The 23,904-nt window shown below is 40.8% G+C and overlaps 1 protein-coding gene across 6 annotated transcripts in view; it reads right to left on the reverse strand.

Moving 5' to 3' along the window:
• Positions 1 to 15,798, reverse strand: part of LOC106094643 (microtubule-associated serine/threonine-protein kinase 4) — a 93,557-nt gene extending 77,759 nt beyond the window's left edge. For 3 of the 6 annotated variants that reach the window (XM_059361211.1, XM_059361203.1, XM_059361217.1), the window contains exon 1: positions 15,618 to 15,798. The gene's annotated coding sequence lies outside the window, so the exon portion shown is untranslated. The other 3 variants (XM_059361180.1, XM_059361188.1, XM_059361196.1) reach the window with 3 other exon arrangements.
• Positions 15,799 to 23,904: the final 8,106 nt, after the last annotated feature.

Raw genomic sequence — 23,904 nt, forward strand, 5'->3', positions numbered from 1 at the left:
TGATTAAAACAATTCTGGACTAGCAATGTAATAGAATGATGCTCTCATTGATAATTCATTCATTTCATTTACCAGTTCAAAGGTTTTATTAGAGATTAGAGGTATTCCTGAGCCTATGTTTCTTTTTAAACGAATATTTCATTTAGAAGCAATCATATAATCCAGTAAAGAATTTTACAGTTCGGCCTGTTTGATTAAATCAGACTATTTCGACGAAATATTAGATTAAATAAAACGATTTGCAAAAAATTAAATTAACTCTTGGCCTCGAGCTTGTGGTTTCAATCGAATTAATCTAAAACAATTAATGTAGCTAAGCCACGAACCATAAACAAAACAATAACTCCAGACTTCCCAACTGCAACGACTACAGCATCACCCTTGAGGACCACCAAGGACGATCCAACCTAACCAGCGGTACAACACTCTGTTTGGTGTTGTATATCTACTTCCTGTTGGTGATCTGGCTGTTTTTGAGGACCTTCATTCTAAGATACTTTTGAATTATTCCACTGTGATTATGGCTGAAGATTAAAATTGTGATATGTTTAGTACCAATAAGGCTTTTGCTAAGCTCAATGTCCATCTCTATCGCATCATGCACTTATTTTTGGGTCTTTTGATATTTGTATGACATTTTTTGAGGAAGTCATTGAATATAACGACTAAAATAACATTGATTGGGATGGAATTTTGAACTGCTAGTCAATTTTTGATTATTGGCGCCCCGGTAGCCGTGAGTTCGATTCCCGCCAGAAGCCTTGGTCTGTCGCTACTGTGGTATCGCAATGGACTTAATGAGTCTGTAAAGGACTGCCACTCTTACCTAACCCTACCTATTTACTTCAATATCTAATGATGACACAAAATGTGCTATGCTGTCTGTACCTTTTGAAAAACTTTATGTTGATATATTGGGAGCAGAGTTTATATGCATAATGATGATTGGCTAAAATCGAGTGAGATATTCAATGCTAAATCTTGTAGGGATTTGTCGTATAAGACAGAAAAGTTAGATATTCGGAAATGCAGAAAGAGACTGTCGTGATACAACATATCTTTGTGTGTGAACTGCCCCAATATGAATGTGAACACCCCTTTTGTTTATAGCATATGTACCAAACATAATAATCAAACAGCTGAGTTAACATATGTTTTCGAACTGTTGTTTATTTTTAAGGATTGGTTTGTAAAAATAGACTAAGTACCGTTAGATGAAATAAGGGGTTGCCCAAAAAGTAATTGCGGATTTTTTAAAAGAAAGTAAATGCATTTTTAATAAAACTTAGAATGAACTTTAATCAAATATACTTTTTTTACACTTTTTTTCTAAAGCAAGCTAAAAGTAACAGCTGATAACTGACAGAAGAAAGAATGCAATAACAGAGTCACAAGCTGTGAAAAAATTTGTCAACGCCGAGTATGTGAAAAATCCGCAATTACTTTTTGGACAACCCAATATGTATATAAGGACGATGAAATGAAAAAAAAAGATGAGAAGTCAAACAGAGCATAAATCGGCTTTACAGCTTCCAGATCCAATTGAGCTTCTTTCTATTTTTGCAAAGTCACCCAGTTGTGCCAGCAAAGTCAAATTCATATTTTTGGGCCAGTGGCACTGTTAAGCGCCAGCAGATCAGTGAGGCAGGCCCTAATGAAGACCAAGCAGTTATAAGTGCCAACGAACGCGGTATTTTAGTAATCTGGACTCAAGTGGATTTTGGCGTGTTCTAACATGCACAATGACAATTTGCAATATGATGGTGATGTTGAAGAGATTAATCAATTTTTTTGTTCAGTGTTTCCCCTCGAACAGTTCTTCTGTCTTCGATTTCAATTCTTTTAACGACTTTGATGGATGCTTTTCTTTTTCTTGTGTTGATAATGATGATGCTCTAATTGCTTTAAGTAGAATTAAATCGAAGTCAGTTGCCATTGATGGCATCTCGTCAAGATTTCTCAATTTAATATATCCCTATATTTCGGACTATGTTGTTGGTTTGTTTAACGCGAAGAAGAAGACTGCACGTGTTGTGCCCATTGCTAAGACTTCCACTATTCGTAGCCCTGAGGATCTTAGACCTATATCTATTATTCCAATTCTGTCTAAGATTTTTGAACACATTGCAAAAGACCAGATTCTTGCTAGTACTAGGTATAGATGCTTTTCTTTTGATATTTACATGCTTTTCGTGTCGGTCATAGTACCACATCGTTGCTGGTTCATCTTACAGAATTGATAAGAAATAATTTGAATTGTATGAGCTCTAGTTGGTTTGCCACATTAGATTTGTCCAAGACATTTAACTCTATATGCCATGAGACATTGGTTGAGAAACTCAGGGACAAATTTAATTGTTCGGATTCCGCTTGTAAACTTGTATTTTCGTACATGAGCGGCAGAAGTCAGTTTGTTGAAATGAATCAAGCTAGATCTGGTTCTCTCCCTATAACTTCTGGGGTTCCCTAGGGCTTTGTGTTGGGTCCCCTACTATTTATTTTGTACATACACGATATATCTGAAATTTTTGCTTTGAACTTATGCAATGTTTTTCTTCTTGCTGATGACGTGTTTCTTCTTTTTAATACTGAGCATTATTGCACCCGACGTTTGGAGGGCAAGATTAATTTAAGTTTGAATCATATTTTGCAGTGGTCGAATAACAATTCCCTCACGGTCAATCCTCTAAAGACCAAAGCTACTTTCATTGGCTCTCATGAGCCAGAATTGGAGATCTTTTTTTTGGCCAGGCTAGGGTAGATTTTGTAGAGCGACACAAGTGCTTGGGCGTTATCCTAGATAAAACTCTTTGCTTTAGACCCCATATTGACTCAGTTCATTCTAAGACTTTTGCGACCATGCGTAAATTGTACTCAGTATGCGTTCATTTATCAACCTGGGTTAAGACCGGACTTGCACATGCAATTTGAATGTCACTGGTATTGTATGGACTTGAGATTGTTTCTGCTGGCTTTGAATATAATCTACAGAAGATCAGGCGAATTTTAAACAGTATTGTTCGATTTGTGTATAATGTTCGGATTCGTGAACATATATCTGAATTTGTTGTTAAGTTTTTGGGATCATCCTTCAACAGCTTTTTCGTTTGCAGGGATTTATATTTTTTTACAATGTCATCAGGAGTGGTATGCCACTTCCACTTTGCGCTTTATTCCACTCTTCACGCTCGAGTAGAAATACGCAAATGAAAATACCTTGAATTCATAGAGCTGTGTTTGAAATATCGTTTATCGTTCGTGTTGCTCGGTGTTGGAATGCCTTACCGCGGAACTTCGAATATTTTCCTATTCCAAAAATAGATCTACATAATCTAGAGCGCCACAAGAGAGAACCTCTAGATCAAGCGGCATATCAAGCAGGTCTAGACAACATTCATGCAGACACGGTAGCAGATGCGGTAAATGGCATCGGTAAGAACGACCGTCCCCCATTGCACCTAAAGAAATTGACTTCCCCCGGCAAACCAGAGTAGTTCTGGTTCAATTACGCTCCGGCAGATGCAGCCTCCTCAACAAGGATTGATGGCGACGGGCAAGATGTTTGTCCCGATTGTAAAAAGGGACCACACGACACAAGTCACCTGTGGACGCACCCCATCGTAGTCGCAGACTCCCTGGAACTTGACACTCAACAGAATCAAGCAGACGATAAATAGAACACACCAAACTGCTTATTACTGAAATCGAAATAAATAAAATAAAGAGCCAGAGTCCTCGTGCTCTTCTCATTATCGCCTTAATATTGAAGCACTACTCGTAGGTGGGAACCGCATAGTTATGCGAGTGTTTAACGCACTCATAATACGGACTTTGGCACTCAAACCTGGAAGAGGACCGGAGAGGCAAAACACTGGTAAAACAAATAGACAGCGCCATATACGACGACGACCCGACTAGGGGCCTAATTCTGCCATTCGTTATCGGGCGAATCTTTGTTCGAAGATTAATTCCGTTTCGTAAATACTAATAGGATTATGGCGTACAAACGTAATTTGTCAAAAAGTTATCGATTTCGGAGAATAAAAAATCGACCTGCTGAGCATATTTTACCATCTCAAAGGTAAACGAAACAAATGGTGGTTGCTTGGTAGAATTATGTAAGTATTGTATTTTTATTTTATTTTAGTTATTGTATCCTCATTTGTATATGGAGGTGGCTATCCTCGTCAAGCTCCATATGTGAGCAAGCTCGTTCCGGTCCATACGACCGATCACTGCAGGAACGCAGCTAATTGTTTTGCCTTTTGCAGGGCGAGTCTTGCATGCGAGTTGAATTTCATTAACTTGTCGAAGATAACGCCAAGGTATTTTATGGAAGATGTAAAGGGAATTTCCGTTCCACTAAGGAAGACGCGTAGACTTTTGCTTTCTGGTACTACTGATCTCGGAAGCCCATGGCAGCCGGTTGTACGTACCGGATTGACCCGATTAAGTCCTTCATCGACAAGGGCTGCCGCCTCAGTGTACAGCACACTGCTACAACAACAACAACTGAACTGGGACAAACCCATGGCAGCCGGTTGCACGTACTGGATTGAACCGATGAAGTCCTTTATCGACAAGGGCTGCCGCCTAACACACTGCTACAACAACAACCAATCTCGGACATTTTCCTGAAGAATTTCTAATGCATTTGGCTACCGATTTTTCTGCATTGATTTTTATTTTCCACTTTTTATAAAACTCATTAAGCATGAGCATATATCAAGCAATCGTCGGTATATAGCTTGTGAGTTGTTTGTGGTATGGGGAAAGTCTTTTAAGAAAAGGTTAAATATATGTGGAGTCAATACGCTGACTTGTGGAACTTCACTATTAATCAATCCCAAAACTGATGATTCTTCCTAAATTTGTTTAGAAAATTTACGGTAGGTGAGAAAACTTTCAATTATTTTGACGAGGTACGGATCAACTCCTAATTCGATCAGTTTTATATCAAAATAAATTGCAACAATACATACTTGATATCTTAGATTCTGTGTTATACAGGGTGGCTGATGAATATTGCTACAATGATGAATATTGCTACATTTTTTTTTCGGTGTATGGAATACATTTTTCTTTTATTCATGTTAAATTAAATTATTAAATTAATTATTAAATTATTATTAATTAAATTAATTAATTAATTAATTAAATTAATTATTAAATTATTATTATTAAATAGAAAAAAAGTTATTACATTTTTTTTTGGTAGCGGCTTTCATCAGCCACCCTGTATGACTATGAAACTTTAAAAGGGCATACTGCGTTGAGGGCCCTTTTATTATAAATTTGACCTTCTCTATTTTGTCCTTCAGTATGCATTCAAATGTTTTCCCAACGTTGGACAGGAGTGAAATGGGCAGGAAGTCTTGTACTAGTTCGCTATGGCGTTTCTATTTATGGGTAAAATATTTGCTGTCTTTCAGGCGGCTGGGAACGCCGAACGTGCCAGAAAAGGCAGACTGGTTTGGCTTCAGGGACGATACAGAAAACTTAGTCAGACAAAAGCCACCTTCTTTTGATGAACGCAGCTCAAAGAAGGCTATTCGCCTAATTATCACGACACTAGCCGCTCCCCTCATCCAATCCCATCGAATACCAGCCATATGACCGAACTCTCCAGCCGAAGAACACATTCTATGGCCGCCCAGAGGAACAAATTCTTTGGTCTGCCGGAAAAGGCAGACTGGTCTGGCTTCTAATAGATACAGAGAACTTATTACGGCCAAGATTTTCCGTTCAGTGATCAAGGTAGCAACCGCGCGCTTAAAGCCAGCCTGCCGGATGTCTGTAATAAAACCAAATTCCCTCGCTGAACCAATACCAATTTAAAATAACTTAAATAGGAGATTGACAATTGTGTCAAAGTTCACAAGCAGAATTAATGATTATGGAGCATCTAGGAAATTGCAAACTTCGTCCCTGAAGCCAAACTGTGAAATCTCTCGGTAAACCGTTGAGGAACCCAAATTTAGTCGTGATAGTGCTCCCCACGAGAAACAAGAACATTGGAAGTATTCTAAGAAAGCCAAGAAAGCCCTCAGTCGAGGCCGATTCGCTGCTATTCAAAATCAAAGATGTGACTGTGGTCAGAGGGGGAGACAATACGTCATAGGCATTCGATTCGGGTGGATTATCGACACTGATGTTCAAGCATACAGATGAGGTAAGAATAAAATATTTGACGGGTAACTTGAATTTTTTCATCTCCGCCTGAAATATGGAAAATAGTTCGGGGGCCCGGTCGGGAGTCCAACGAAGATTTTAGAAGCACAAAGTTGAAGCCCCGTAGTGTTAAATTAGTGTTAAATCCTGCTTAAACACTTGCTCTATAAGCTGCCTCCACACCTTATTCTGCGATTATTCCAATCCGAACTGGTACATTTTCTGGATTAAAAAACTGAATATTTCCTGCACATTATCATCAGCGACATTGTTCACCACCTGGGCGAATGAAGACAAAAAAGTGTTGGAGGTTATGGTCGATGTGCTAGGTATTTTGACTGTAAAACCACCAAATATTATGGGGATGAACTTTGATAACCTTTTCACATTATCAGCCCATGCAACTGCAATCTGCAATAAAGCTAAAACCAAGAACAAGGCCTCAAATAGAGTTCGCCATAGGTTGTGTACTCCCCGATCCTGTTTAAACGCTTGCTCTAGAAGCTCCCTCTACATCTCATTCTGCAATTATTCCAATCAGAAATCCAAAATTTTCTGGTTTAACAAACTGAAAATCTCCCGCACAATATCATCCACCTAGGCGAGTGAAACCAAAAAAGTGTTGGAGGTTATGTTCGATGTACTAAAAAGTTTCACAGTTAAACCCCCAAATATTATGGGGATGACTCTTGGCAACCTTTTCTTATTAGCAGCCCTTGCTGCTGTAATCTACGGTTGGGCTACAAACCAGAAACAAGGAGTTCGCTAGCAATTGTTTACTCCGCGATCCCGTTTAAACGCTACCTTTATAATCTCCCTCCATTTCATATTCGATTACCCCTGTTCCTTCGTGGAATGTTTTCATTTGCCCTATATTCTGAGATTATTCCCAGCCGGGACCTAGCAAAATATTTCAGGAGTAGTAACCTGAAAATCTTACACACAATATCATCTGCGACTCTGTTCACCACCTGAACGACCCGGCAAGGGATAACTATGAGCCTCAGACAGGCTGGAACTTTGAACTTCAATCTGTGTGGTGTTCTTCGTTATCACGAGAAGCTTAGTTGGAAGCTACCGTCCACAGGTTGCGCATAGTGGTATGCTCCAAACGTAGTGCTGCAACTGAAGTCGAGAACAATCAGCCGTATCGTGCGGAGAGCCTCAGTGAGAGGCCGGGTGGCACCGGTTCTTGCACAAATACTAAGTGCTTACGATGCTCGATATGACAAGGCGAGTTATTGGTGCCTTTAAATAACCAATGGCCAACCTGTTCCCGCGACGATCGGTCCTTTGGACCGGAACGAGCTTCCCACCTCCACATGGAAATGTGGTTACAACAACAACAACGAAGCAGGCTAACTACGAGCACCACACAGGTTGGTACTTGAAGCTCCGACCTTTGCGGTGTCCATCGTTATCATGAGAAACTCAGCTGGGAGCGTCCACAGGCTCCATGCGCAGTAGCTGCAATTACAGTCGCCGACAATCAAAGGTATCAAGTGGAGATTCTTAGTAAGAGGCCGGGCGGCACCGGGTCTTACTTAAATACTGAGTGCTCGATATGTGACGGCGAGTTATCGAGGACTTTAAATAACCAATTTCAAAAATTGATTTGACCAATGGGTTTTGGAATAAATATACAAAAGTCCATATCGGATGAAATATATACATTGGAGCTATTTCTAAATCAGAAAAGATTTTAATGAAATTTTGGAACGTCAAGTAAAACGTCTCATGCAAAATCGGGCGAAAATTGTGATTTCTACAGGCTAAAGTCTATTTCCAATGAAATATATATCGGGGACTTATATCTCAATCTAAGCCGAATTTTATGAAATTTTGCACACTTATTAAGATGTCAAATAAAACACATCGTACTGCATCTTGTTTAGATAGAACTTAAATAGTGGCTTCTACATCCTTAAAAGACCATATCGGATAAAAAATATATATGGGAGCTATATCTTAATCTAGACCGATTTATATGAAAGTTGGCACTCGCATTGGGACTTTAAATTACATTACTCACGCCGAATTTTGTAGAAATCGGGCCAAAATTGTGCCTACTATAGCCTTAAAAGTCCAAGATATATATGGAATGTATGGACTTAATCTGAACCGATTTTTATGAAAGACGTCAAATAAAGCATCCCATGTCAAATTTGGTAAAGATCGGATCAAAATTGTTGCATTTAAACTCTATATCGGATAAAATATACCTATGGGTGCTATATCTAGATCTGAACCGATTTTATGAACCGATTTTGCAGTCGTATTGAGGCTTCATAGAAAACATTTCGTGCAAAGCTTTGTAAAGATCGGACATAAATTGTGGCTGCTATAGCCATAAATTCAATATCGGATGAAAGTTATATACGGGAGATATATCTAAATCTGAACCGATTTAATGAAATTTTGCACACATATGGGGACGTCAAATAAAGTACCTCAGGCCAAATTTGTTAGAGATCGGATCAAAATTGTGGCTTCTACAGCCTTAAAAGACCATATCGGTAGAAAGATATAAGTGGGATATATATCTAAATCTGAACCGATTTCTATGAAATTTTGCAAACATATGCAGACGTTGAATAAAACACACCATGCCAAAATTTGTAAAGATCGGATCAAAATTGTGGCTTCTACAGCCTTAAAAGGGCATATCGGATGAAAGACATATATGGGAACTATATCTAAATCTGAACCGAATTTGTTCAAAATAGCGTACGTCCTTGGCCCAAAAAGGAGACTTGTGCAAAATTTCATGACAATCGGACAAAAAATCCGACCTGTAACTTGATCACAAGAATACACTGTCAGACAGACGGACATAGCTACATCGAATCAGGAAGTGATTCTAAGCCAATCGGTATACTGATCATTGGGTCTAGCTCTTCCCCATCTTTGCGTTGCAAACAAATGCACAATGATGCCGGCAATAGTTTCAAGTGTTGCCACTATAATCGTTTTTTGCCATATTCCTCACTTTAAACAGAGTACTGCTTTTCCGCCGGTTTTCAGCCAATGTTTCGCCGACGTTCTTTTTTATATGAAGTTTGACAGCATTCCGCTCGAAATACTGAACAGAATACTCGGCTTATATAGGATATGTCTTATCGTCTAATAGCAGCTTAAGCATTATTTGTTAAAATGAGTTCTCTTCCCTCTCACACATTTTCATTTGTTTTGATTAGCATTTGACTTTGATAAAACATGTACTAGCTGCATACGTATTAATTGTGATTATCGCAAAAACACTTGTTTTAATAATTGTTATTGTTGTTGTGGTCGCCAATCAGCTGTTCTGTTTGTTCGCTGTGCAAATGTATAAAGGCACATGAGCTCTTGACCTCTGACTTTGCATTAATGAATAGTTTCTGAGATAAGAGAAAGATTATATATAGTGGTAAACCAATAAATAGTTTAATAACTTTCCTTGGTCCCGCAGCAGCAGTTTTGTTCAGGTTATTGACGGACGCTCGTTGATACGCACTTAATAAACAAGAATGATATGGAAAATTCCTCATAGGCCCCCAACAAGATATGTATGTAGTTTCCTTCTTTTTTTAATTAGCAAATTTAAGAAAACAACGAGAAGAGAATAAGAAGAATTCACCCAAAAACAAAACCTTATCATTTATTTACTTTTTTGTTTTCAAAAAAAAAAAAAAACACATTGGTAGCTACTCATACAAACATTTATTTGTATATATTGGGTTGCCCAAAAAGTAATTGCGGATTTTTCATATAGTCGGCGTTGACAAATTTTTTCACAGCTTGTGACTCTGTAATTGCATTCTTTCTTCTGTCAGTTATCAGCTGTTACTTTTAGCTTGCTTTAGAAAAAATGTGTAAAAAAAGTATATTTGATTAAAGTTCATTCTAAGTTTTATTAAAAATGCATTTACTTTCTTTTAAAAAATCCGCAATTACTTTTTGGGCAACCCAATATATAGGAATTTTTGTGCTTTGTTTTGATTGATTTTGTGTTTTTAGCAAATTTTTTTCATCAATATCTGCTGCTCTTCCCCCGTCTAGCAGTCTGGTATTTCGGAATACAAAAAAAAAGAATACATAAACATGCGCACAAGAGGGAATTTTCACATTTTTCATGGGAGTAGGAAGAATGACGCCTAAACATTTTCCTTGCTTTACAAAAGGGCAGCGGCTAACACTTCAATGGAAATGTTAAAAAAAAATCTAAAAATGTTTCTCTAGGTTTTACCTCTGGTTTCCCCTTAAAAATGAGTGGGGATATTTTTTTTAGCTTTTACCTGAACTCAACCCGAACAATCGCTCACTCACTCATTCTTTGCTAATGTTTCGACGAAAAGAACAACAACGAAAAAGTAAAATTACAAATTTACAATCCCATAGTCCGGTTAGCCGTTGTTTGACGAGGAATACCTCAACTAACAATACATCTCAAACGTAAATAGCGAACACACCAACTGAGGCACATACTTGTACATTCATACATACCGACACAATGAATGACCAAGACAATAATCACTTATGACGGACAACACTGAGATCAATGTTGCCAAATAAACTTGGTAAAGGTCGGGCTCTTCAGACAGCAAAATAAAAAAAAAAACAAAAACTACATAAAATCTAGCAATGTTTAAAATATGAGCAAAACGTTAGATATAATGAGAAATAATTTGACCCTATAACTAATCACAATGAGACCCAATGTCTGAACTGACTCGATTTTTATGGCCTTTATATTAATATACTAATCCTACTACTAAGGAGGCCACCGTAGCGCAGAGGTTAGCATGCCCGCCTATGACGCTGAACGCCTTGGTTCGACTCCTGGCTAAACCATTAGAAAAAAATTTTTCTGCGGTGGTTTTTCCCTCCAAATGCTGGCAACTTTTGTGAGGTACTATGGCATGTAAAACTTCTCTCCAAAGAGGTGTCGCACTGCGGCACCCCGTTCAGACCCGGCCATAAAAAGGAGGCCACTTATCATTGAGCTTAAACTTGAATCGGACTGCACTCATTGATATGTGAGAAGTTTGTCCCTGTTCCTTAGTGGAATGTTCATGGGCCAACATATGCAAATTTGCAATTACTACTAAGGAACAGGGGATACTTCTCTCATATCAATGAGTGCAGTCTTATTAATGTTTAAGCTCAATGGTGAGGGGTCTACTTTTCATTGCAGAGTTCGAACGGCGCACCGCATAGCGACACCAAATGAAGTCAGCATTAATAAGAGGCAAATCACCGCAATAACTGGGATTTGAACCCAGGCGCCACAGAGGCCTCCATACATATTATTATATTACTATAGGTAATAGAAATATACGTTTAAAAAGGGCTTTAGAGGTTTTAAATCCTTTAAATCATTGTTGTTATAGCCACATTTTCATGTGGAGGTGGCGATCCTCGTCAAGCTCCTGTGGGTGAGCAAGCTCGTTCCGGTCCAAAGGGCCGATGGGAACAGTATATTTAAAGGCGCCAAAACCTCGCCATGCCATATCGAGCATCATAGGCACTCGGTATTTGTGCAAGAGACGGTGCCGCCCGACCTCTCACTGAGAATCTCCGCTCGATACCGCTGATTGTCCGCGACTGTCGTTGCAGCCACTCCGTATGAAGCATTCCACTATCCGCAACCTGTGGACGCGCCCGGTAGCTCGCAGCTAAGCATCTCTTGATAGCAATGAACACCATTAAACTATTCGTTATATAGTGATGTATGGTGTTGGGGTATGGAGGACGGCACTTAGGACATACATTCATACATACCACTATTATAGCGGTACGGGATAGCTGTGAGCACCACACAGGCTGGAACTTTGAGGTCCAATCTGTGTGGTGCTCATCGCTGTCTCGATGCAACGGCAATTGTGGACAATCCGCATTATCGAGCGGAGAGTCTCCGTGAGAGACCGGACGATAGGGGCTCTTGCTTAAATACTGAGTGCCTTTTATGCTCGATATAATAAGGCGTGTTATTGGCGCCCTTAAATAGCCAATGGCAAGCCTGTTCCCCAGGCGATTGGTCCTTTGGGCCGGAACAAGCTTGCTCACATACAGGAGCTTTACGAGGGTCTAGATGCAGACGTGGTAACAGATTTGATGAATGTGGTTGGGCAGATAAAGCCGCCTCGACTCCGACAGAGCCAGTATTGATGCCAACGTGCAGGTTTTATGTCCCGATTGGTGCCAGCGACCACACAAGACACATCACCTGTTTAACTGACAAGACAGACCTACTTCCAACACGGGATGAATATGAGCACCACACGGTTTGAAACTCTGAGCTCCGATTTTTGTGATTTTCAAAGTCATCATCAGAAGCTTAGTTGGGAGATAACTGGCGCGTCCACGGGTATAATGGGAAGCTCCCTAAACAGAGTAGCTGCAACTGCAGTCGCGGACAATCAGCGGTATCGAGTAGATAGTCTCTATGAGATGCCGGGCGGGACCGGCTTTTGCCTAAATACTGACAAGGCGAGTTATTGGCGCCCTTAAATAACCAATGGCCACAACGTTCCTGCGGCGATCGATCCTATGGGCGGTTACGAGCTTGGTAACCTATGAAGCTTGAAAAGGATCGCTAACTCCACATACAAATGTATCTACAACAACAACCTAGTCAACTCAGCAGATCCAGCGGACGAAAGATAGAACACAGCACACTGCTATAACAATCCCATGGCAGCCGGTTGTACGTACCGGATTGACCCGATGAAGTCCTTCATCGGCAAGGGCTGCCGCCTCAGTGTAAAACACACTGCTACAACAACAACAATCCCATGGCAGCCGGTTGTACGTACCGGATTGACCCGATGAAGTCCTTCATCGGAAAGGGCTGCCGCCTCAGTGTAAAACACACTGCTACAACAACAACAATCCCATGGCAGCCGGTTGTACGTACCGGATTATCCCAATGGAATCATTCATTGGCAAGGGCTGCCGCCTCAGTGTGCAACACACTGATACAACAACAACGCATTCTGTGATCGCCGGGATATCCACTGAAAACAATGAATTTTTTTTTTTTAAATTCTGGGTGGGCTAAATCTTTTTTGTGGGGTACTTAGGCCACCTCCAGTCATGGTTAGGTCAATGTAGACGCTCGTACCCTTTCTGTCCTTTAGCTTTAACACATGCCTGGAGCATGACCAGATTTCCTCGCAATATCAGATTTCCGTCAAACCAAGAATGTGGCAACACTCGACCTCAGATTTCGTTAAGAAACCCTACCCAGGTTTATAATCCAGGTTTCCTGGATCCTAATGCTATTCTCTCGCTCATCGTCTCAACTCTCGTAGCTGCAGCAGTTGTCTCATAGTTAATCTGTATGTCTAAGGGTCGCACATCAAGAATTGCCTCCAGTCACAATGTAGGCATGTTTCTTAGTCCTATGGCTATGCCAAATGTAGACATGTAGTCTGAATCTGTTTTATTGTACTTCATTTCCATATCCCTTCACGAAACACCGAATTATTATTGGTCTAACGAAGCTCTTGGTGATCCAGTGGACAATCCTCGTATTCAGGCCCCATTTCGAGCCTACGGCCCGTCTACATATTGCCCACTCTCTGTGAGCCTCCTCAGTACGCTTCCAGATGTGAGACTTCTAGTTCAGTTTCCTATCGAAGATCTCTCCTAAGTATTTGACCTTGTCGGATACCGAAATCGTTGTTAAATTGCTAAAAGCCCCTTGGATGTCAATGCATACCGCCAAATTTGTTTATTCTATATAGGTACAACCTTGTAAAAGCCGGTCTCCACGGACATTCCCTTGACATGCTGGTTGTATCTAAGCGATTCATTGAACACCCTACTCTTTATCATGTTATCCACTTTACGCCCCATAGTTTTGAGTAGAAATGGCGCAAGGCTTAAAAGCCTATAGGCTTTTGGAGGCGCCTAACTTACTCTGCCAAGCTTGGCTACGCCTTCGAAGTGTATGCAAGTACTAGACACGCCGTGAATTTGGCGGGCATATGGGGCGACAATCAGTAGTAGCGTATCCTTTAACATAACCTTATGTGAGTATTTCTTGATATAGTATTTACCTCTAAACTAAACATATGACCGAATTGGCATCGCTGACCACAAAAGGCTATTTTTATGTGACGAAACGATGGATTCTGTTAACCCTACTAGGTTTGGTTAGGTAAGAGTGGCATTCCTTTACAGACTCACTTAGACAATTTTAAGTCCATTGTGATACCACAGGAGCGACAGACCAAGGCTTCTGGCGGGACTCGAACCCACGACCCCTGCACTGGTAATCCAAGCACGCTACCAACTCGGCTACCGGGGCGCCCGTTAACCCTACTACAACTGAATTAAACATTTGATCTAACCTAAGGCGTACACAAAAATACTCTTTTTTATATGGCTGCGTATAGACCGAATGTTAATTTTTCACCCAATATTATTGTAGTTACCATTAGTTTTTATTCATTATTAAGATCAGCGCAGATCTATGGAAGCTACTGTATCTCTGTATTTGTAAAAAAAAGTCCATACTTTTCTGGGTTCCTTTTTTATAACAAAATATATGCAAATTTATTTACCATACCATTTTTCACAGTTGAAGTGGTGTAAAAGGGGCTCATGCGAAGTTCTTTCATATTAGTCACGGTCAAACAAGTTGTAAGGATGATACCAAAAAATTAGGGACGTCCCTCATAGCTTTCACTTTAATACATAATTTGGATAACTACAGGGTCATTTTTTCATTTTCAAATTTTTGCTGCCATATACGGAACGGTGGGTGATTCATTGATTATTCATGTGCATGGAAAGTAAGTAATTTGGTGATAATTTTCTTTGGAATTGTGTTTTTCTTTATTCTATTTAATCAAATTTTCGACAATGGTGGTCAAGCGGGTTATGTCAAAGTAATCGTATGACATATGTGTAAAACAGCAACAACAACACAAACAAAACAACAGTAACAATAAAATAGAAAAATAACAACACCTTGTCAATAGCAAAAACAACAAAGCACAATTCAAGACACACAACTGCAAAACGTACACACACACACAGACGCGCTCATCTATCGTCGTCCTCTCTTCTCAAACAATACACACATTTCTTCTGCCTCCTTGCTGCTGTGAAATATTGTGGGTCCTTTCCGCCGCACCTTGTTATTTGCCGTTTTCACTTCACTTTGCACTTTGGTTATTTGCGTAAGCGAATCTCGTCCTGCTTTTCCATTCGCTGTTTTATTTTTCTTTTTTTTTTTGTTAATAATACATTTGTTGGTGGATGTGATTTTCAGGTTTTCATCTTACCCCACTGGGTAACTAATTACAGGGTCAGGTTTTACGTTTTCTATGCCCCTTTAAACCTCAAAAAATTTTTCACTTGCTCTTTTATGGTGTGTTATGGGTTGTACTTTTGGTAATTCTTTGCACTGTTACACTTTTGTATTTGCCTTGATGTTGGATATATTTTCTTACATTTTTATTTTTTTCACTCTTTAGTTGCTATGTGTATTATACCGTTAAGTTAGCGAATCTTTTTGTCTTTTTTTGCAGTAACTAGTAATTACTTAAATACAAGTTTCAATCCGATTCCGAGCCATTAAATCGTGAAGAAATAAATTTTTTAGTGAATGGATTTGTGAGTTGGTCAATAATCGAATTACAGCAGACGATTTTCGATTTCAAATGTTCGACGATGAAAAAAATCGATTTTTTAATACCATTAATCTTTCCATGGGCTGTTCACACGTAAAGCAGTCACAGCCGCACCGAGTTGCCCTGTTTTCTTAACTGGGTGTACAAAAGCTGTGTTTTATTTTAATCCTATCCCATGGCTGAATTATTTGAAGGTTGTTTACGCGAACAGCTGTTACCAGCCGGTTTGGAGTATGTTACTATTTCGCGTCATTTTTCGTTGTTTAACACAAACAACAACCAAAACTCGTTGACAGATAGCGCACTTCGCGCAAAAAAATTGTACTCAGCTGTTTACGGTCCACTACCAGGTAAGTAATGTCATGGTTTTTAGTAGTTAGTTATGTCATTGCTTTATACTATTCCTTATTCGTATGCAGTACTTAAGAATTAATATAAATGAATTCAATAAAATAATTGGTACATAATGCGTGCAGAACTTCTTTTCAATTATCAAGAAGGCATCTACCAGTAAGGAATCATTTTCAACACAGTAAAAAGTGGCAACGAGAAAAACAATAGAAAAAATATTGATCGCACAATTTTAACAATTATTGGAGGTGTTCACCAAGAGCCAGCAAGACCTGTTGAAGAGAGTGGCAGAAAGTTCGAGAGACACACATACACAAACACGGCAAAAACAACAGCAAAAAGTGTCGTCGTTACAAGTTGTTTTACCACTGTTCGAGTATTTTGATTCTAATAAAGAAAATTTCAAGTTTTACATACAAAGATTTGAAAACTACTTGTCAATGCGAAATGTACTAAGTGACAAAAACCTGTGCCATCAATTAATTAATTAAATTAATGGTGTCGTTGGTTGCTTCGAAGAAGCTGTCCGATGTGAGTTACGGCGAGTTGGTGCAAAAATTGGAAGCACATCGATTTCTGTATACATATCAAAGTGACAACCAAGAGATCTTAGTGATTGTCAATTTGTTTCTTCTTATGACTGTAAAGCAGATACCTCAAATAAGTTTCTGCGAGCGCAATTCATACGAGGATTAAAGGACGCATATATACGTGAACATCTCCTACAATCGGATGAAGCAAATTGTGAGAAACTTACATTGCAATCTTCGGATTAGACAGTCAGGAGTTGAATTCGAAGCAGCCTATAAATACAAATGAAGTAAACAAATTGCAATCAACATATTCAAGCTGTCGAAGAGGTCGTTCTCGGAACGGAAGTCAATTTGAAGGAAATCAAATTGTTCAAAGTCGTCAGTCAACAAGACTGGCCATGTCCAAGATGTATGTATGTATTAAAACGTTGATTGCAGCAGAAAATAATAACCACAACGCATGAAACGACGATTATGATGAATCGATCCACAAATTACACAATAACAACAAAATTGTTGATATTTATCACAACCAGCCTAACAGCAAAGCCGATGATGACAAGTACATAATTGCAGTTTAAACAAATGGAATCCGTCAAAATTTTGAAGTGGACAACGTTTCATTCCTACACTGGAAATATTTTAATTTCTCATGGCTGGTACTATCTTTGTTTTTCACCATTGAATACCCTTTTTTCGTCGTAAAATAACAATTTTATTAAAATTTTGCCGAAAATAATGATTTTGCTTTAAAATCTATTATCTAAAAAAGTAATCGGCGAAAAATAACGCGAAAAACGAATATAGTACCAGCCTTTACGGAAAGGTAAATGTGGATGTCGAATAGAATAATGTTAAGTCGAAAGAAGATATGTATGTAGTACCTGACGAATATGAACCATTACTGGGGTGCATTTGGATTCAAAATCTTCGAGACATTGATAATGGTCATGTAATTCCAGTTCAAGCTGTTCGAACCAATAACGAATATTCGATCCCATGGCAGCCGGTTGTACGCACCGGATTGACCCGATGGAATCCTCATCGGCAAGGGCTGCCGCCTCAGTGTACGTCTTTTTTCGTCATGGGAAAGGCACATCCCGGAGTGCCTTCTCCGCACGCTTCTGGTCCGTGCCGGGATTAAAAAGAACCCCGGACCCTGGTTCTGTTCAGTTTGCCAGAACCGCCTCATTCATCGGTCGGTGTCGGTGAAGTGTAACCGGTGCATGAAGTGGGTACATTTCCTTTCTTGCTCTGGCCTAACTTCACCACGGGAGTATTGTCATACTGGCTATGTCGCAAGGTGCTGTGCGAACATAGCCAGCAGTGGGTCACAAGCGTCATCGTCGTCGGACTATGTGACCCCTCCGACCTCTCCCGTACGGCAATTTATGCAACGACAGCATCCTAGCCCTACTATTGCCAGGCCAGTGCCGGGAAGTGTATCGTTCTTGCAGTTAAACTGCAAGATCGATGAGATCGTAGACTTTATGAGTCGGAAGAGCATATTAGTCGCTCCAGGATATCCAGGAGACAAAGCTGACCAACACCTCCAGCTTGCACAGTTGTCACGGTTACAATGTGATACGTAAGGATCGCTCAAGGAATGGAGGTGGGGGATTGGCCTTCGTTATACACCATTCCGTGCAGTATAGACCTACTCCGCCTGCGCTTGACGCTAGTGACCCCTACATGGAATGTATGGGGGTAGCAGTCAGGTCTGGTACTGCCGAGATAGAGATATACAACGTGTATATACCGCCGGTTGGTAGCTGTGTCCCGATTAATGGCCAGGCTTACAACCCCGACATACATAAGTGGGTTGCTATCTGGCCATAGTCGTCTAGTTCTGGGGGATTTTAATGGACTGGCTTCAGGGAGTCTACCAATCGCCGCTTCAGTGAACTGCCACCCCCCTCTGATGTGCTTGTGGCCAAGAGGAAATTCCGAGACATCATCAACGCAGCAGCCGCTCGCTTTATACCAGCCGGACGAATATCCCAAGTGCGACCCAATTTCCCGGCGCAAGCAGTGGTACTCGCAGACGAGCGTGATGAGATTCGTGCTATTGACCCCGGTAACCCCAAAATCAGCGAGCTGAATCTGGAAATAAACAGGGTAGTCAACGAACATAAGCGGAATTTATGGCTGGAACACTTGGAGCAATGTAACTTAGGCACCGGTGTAGGCAAACTGTGGGCCACTGTTAAGTCACTCTCGAACCCCGGTAGACGGGATGACAGGACCTCAGTAACTTTTGGCGAGATAACCGTGACTGATCCGAAGAGATGCGCCAGATTGTTCAACCGTCAATTTATTGTGTATCCCGTCAGAGACAGGGTAAGGAGGAGAGCCATTCGCCGTACTCGTGGTCTCCGAGCCGATGAACAGCCATCACAATTTACCGTGGGCGAAGTTACAAATGTCATCCGTGGTGCCAAATCCTCCAAGGTGTTGGGCCCCGACGTAATCTCTACATTGATGCTGAAGAATCTGGATTCACCTGGAGTTGAGTACCTCACCACTGTCCTCAAACTGTCATTGAACACTCTTATAGTTCCCGATGTCTGGAAAATGGGCAGAGTGATCCCGCTACTGAAGCCTGGAAAAGACCCGAGATTGGGGGAGTTGTACAGACCGATCTCCCTTCTCTCACCAGTGGCAAAGACGCTTGAGGCATTACTCCTCCCGAACTTCGTAGGAGAATTTCCATTCGCCGAGCATCAACACGGATTTCGGAGACTCCACAGCACAACAATAGCTTTGCATGCCATCACCACCGTGGCTTCAATCAACCCAGGCCATGTGATAGGACGGTCCTCGTGGCACTGAACCTATCGAAGGCATTCGACACGGTCAACCATGCCAAATTATTTGAGGACATCGCCAATACGTCCCTCCAGCCATGCCTGAAACGATGGGTCGGGAATTATCTGTGTGGTCGCCAGTCATTTGTGGAATTTAGGGATAAGAAGTCAAAACACCGTAGAGTGAAACAGGGAGTTCCCCAAGGTGGGGTGATATCTCCGGCACTGTTTAACCTCTACCTATCCTCCATTCCACCCCCTCCAGACGGCATAAAGATCGTATCATATGCGGACGATTGTACGATCATGGCATCAGGCCCCCCACCCATTGATGACATCTGCGATAGGTTGAACGTCTACCTCAACGAGCTGGCCTCATATTTCGCTGCAAGAAATCTGAAGATATCAGCCACCAAATCTTCAGCCACATTGTTCACTACAAATACGCGTGAGGTGAATACTGAGCTGTCTGTGATGGTCTATGGAGAAATGATTCCGATCATCAAGTGTCCCAAAATACTTGGCGTCACATTTGACAGCTCTTACACATTCTCCTCACATGCCACAGCAATCTGCAATAAAGTCAAAAGTAGAAAAAAGGTCCTCAAGTCACTGGCTGGCAGCACTTGGGGTGCAGACAAAGAAACCTTGTTGACCACGTACAAAGCAATTGGCCGGTCTGTGGTAAGTTATGCAGCGCCAGTGTGGTCTCGTCAACTTTGTGACACGCAGTGGAATTATATTCAGATCTGTCAGAATGCCGCCCTCCGAACTGCGACGGGCTGTCTCCTCAGTTCTCATGTGGACCACCTCCATCAGGAGACAAAGATCCTACCAGTGCGAAGACATAACTACATGCTGTCTAAGCAATACCTTTTGGGCTGTTCTCGCAGAAACCATCCAAATCATCATCTTGTGGATAGATACCCACCGCCCAGGAGCCTTAAGGTAGATCTACACGATCTAGAGCGTGAGGTTCAGCGCTACAAGAGAGAACTTCTAGATCAAGCGGCATATCAAGCGGGTCTGAACAATATTCATGCAGACACGGTAGCAGACGCGGTAATTGGCTACCGGGTGAATGTAGTCCTTGGAGAACGACCGCCACCCATTGCACCCGAAGAAATCGACCTCCCCCGGCAAACCAGAGTGGTTCTGGCTCAATTAGCTTCCGGCAGATGCAGCCGCCTCAATTCCCACAGAGCTAGGATTGATGCCGACGTGCAAGATGCATGTCCCGATTGTAACCAGGGACCGCACGATTCACGCCACCTGTTTAACTGCCCGGCCAGACCCACTCGACTCAGACCCAGATCCCTGTGGACGCACCCCATCTTAGTCGCAGAGTTCCTGGGTCTTGACACTCAATATAATCAAGCAGACGAAAGATAGAACACAATAAACTGCTACAACAACAACAACAACGAATATTCGATTAATGCCATTATTAATGAATTTCAAGAACTTTTTGTCGAGAGAGTAGGGTGTGTTCCTAATTTTGAGGCAAAGCTCCAGGGCTGTACCAAATTGTTTTTAAAGAGCGAGAGGTGCCATTTGCCCTTCGCCAGCGCGTGGGAAAAGGACTTGATGATATGGAATCGACAGGTATAATATCTAAGATTAAGAGAAGTGACTGGGGATCTCCGTTAGTGATCATACCAAAACCAGATGGAGGCGTCAGACTTTGTATAGACTACAAGATAGCGGTAAATCCACAACTGGTTTCAGCCAATTACCCAATTCGCCGAATTGACGAGATTTTGAATAACCTCAAAGGCGCAAAATACTTTTGCCGCTTAGATTTATACAAACCATATCTGCATCTCAAAGTCGACGAGGATTCTAGTCAAATTCAAACCATCTCTACACATAGGAGAACCTATAAATTCAACCGGCTTTCTTTCGGAATAAGAACTACTACGTCACAATTTAACCGCATTATAGAACAAATTTTATCTGGGTTGAGAAATATGAGATGTCATTTTTTGACGATTTTGTAGTATATGGTGCTACAGAAGCAGAATGTTTGCAAAATTTACACGATTGTCTTCAACGTTTGAAGGAGTATGATTTACATTTAAATCTGAAAAATGCTCATTTATGAAAACCCAAATATAAATATTTAGGACATTTAATTCGACAAAATAAAATTTCAAAATCACCATCAATAATCCAAGCAATATTACAAATAGACCTTTCACGGCAGACGATTTCTGGGTATTATAACAGCACCCTTACACCAGTTGCTACAAAAGGATAGGAAGTTCTTCTGGTCAACTATTTGCGAAATAGCATTTTTAAAACTTATAAATATAATATTGAGTGTCCAGGTCCTCATGCCATTCGACCCAGAGTTGCCAGTAGTGGTAGCGAAGTTATCAACGCCGAATTAATATCCCAAGAAACGAGCAAAGATCCTGTTCCATCTAGCCTTTTAGAACAACTTCATAATGGTGCTAAGAGTAATGAAATTTACATGGCTAACCAAAATATAATTTTAAAGTCCAACGAGTGATAATACCGAAAAGTCTCCAGCCCCAGACACTGAGGGAACTCCACAATACACATTCCGGAATCACCAAAATGAAGCAGCTCGCCCGAAGATATTGAACATGGAGAGGTATTGATCGTGATATCGAAGCTATGGTACGAGCGTGCGAATCTTTCGTTCAAATTGAGGCAAGACCGGCAAAGGCCCATTAGACCATTGGGAGAGGATGCGAAATCCAGATGGGCTGAAATCAAAATTATACGTGACGCACCTACAACTGATATATCATTGCAGCTCTTATCAGACATTTTCACCAACCACGGATATCCAGTTACAATGGTATCTGATAATGCCAGCATATTTAAAAATGATGATTTTGATAATTATTGCACAAGAAATGGCTGAGCGCAACGTTCAAATACTGAAAAGGAAATAAAAGGCTATATCAACTGAAACAGGTACACTACACAGCAAGGTTATTGAGATATTACAGAGCAACACCGAATTCGAATCCGATTAGACGCAATGCTGCCTACTGTTAAATCTCAACCAACCAAACCCATTCCAGGGGTGCGTAGACTAAGCGTGGGAGAACGAGTATTAGTTACACATATGAAAAATAACAAAACGATTTGGAAAACAGGTTCAATATTGGAGAAATATGGACAGCTAAGTTGTACATAACGCGTGCAGAACATCTTTTCAATTATCAAGAAGGCGCCTACCAGTAAGGAATTATTTTCAACACAACAATCTGCTTGATGACAAGATGCCGATTTTACCATATGGTTCTCACGTTGTTTTACAAATGGGACAAACTTAAAATTATTCAGCCATGAGATGTACTGAAATGTACCGTTTTTATTTGCAAATAGCTTAATTTCATGTCGCACGAAGCGATAAAAACATACATTTCAATACGTAGTTGCAGGGCGGATTTAAAAAGATGGTCTCACACAAACAGCTGTTAACAGCCGGCCTGGATTGACAGTACTAAGATGTCAGATTTTTGTTTGCATTCTCTTCGTTGTTATCTTCTTTCTCGCATATCCTCTGCTCATGAACGCACCGGTATACACACAAATTTCTTTGTGTGCGTTGGCAAAATGTCGATCAGCTTGATGGCAAGATGGCGGATTGCACCATATGATTTGTGGTTGATGTACAAATGAGACCACCTTTAATTGTTTTGCCATGACGTAGTTGTAAGCAAAAATTATACAGTACGCATAATGTCACCCTGTTACTCAAAGAAAAATTTCATAACAAGCTAAAATTTCGATAACAGTAACGGAGATAAAAAACAGCCTTACCTCACTGTTGCTATTTAAGCCTAGTACTGACTTCGACTTTTAGCCCGCACAACTGTCAAAACGCATTATAAAAAAATGGTGACGAAAAAAATGAGAACACATTCCGTAGAAGTGGTACTGAGTTCTACAGGGAACAGGGGCAAACTTCTCACATATCAATGAGTGCAGTCCGATTCAAGTTTAAGCTCAATGATAAGGGGCCTGCTTTATAGCCGAGTCCGAACGCCGCGCCGAGGTGCGACACCTCTTTGGAGAGAAATTTTGCATGGCATAGTACCTCACAAATGTCAGCATTAGGAGGGGAAAACCACCACTGAAAATTTTTTTCTGATGGTCTCGCCTGGATTCAAACCCAGGCGTTCAGCGTCACAGGCGGACATGCTTACCTTTGCGCTACAGTTTGACACTGTTCGTTAGTGGAATGTTCATGGCCAAAATATGCAATTTGGTAATGAGTTATATAAGCAAAATAGTAGCGACACGACAATGCGCCACTACAAATTTCCCTTCAATTAATTGTCAATATAATTAAATGCTCATGAAATGGGCACCAATAACTCTGTTTCAATCAAAATATATTCATTTACAGGTTGAGGCAGTTGCCCAACAACA

The sequence above is a fragment of the Stomoxys calcitrans genome, chromosome 1 (assembly GCF_963082655.1).
Source record: "Stomoxys calcitrans chromosome 1, idStoCalc2.1, whole genome shotgun sequence".
In the NCBI taxonomy this organism is placed as follows: Eukaryota; Metazoa; Arthropoda; class Insecta; order Diptera; family Muscidae; genus Stomoxys; species Stomoxys calcitrans.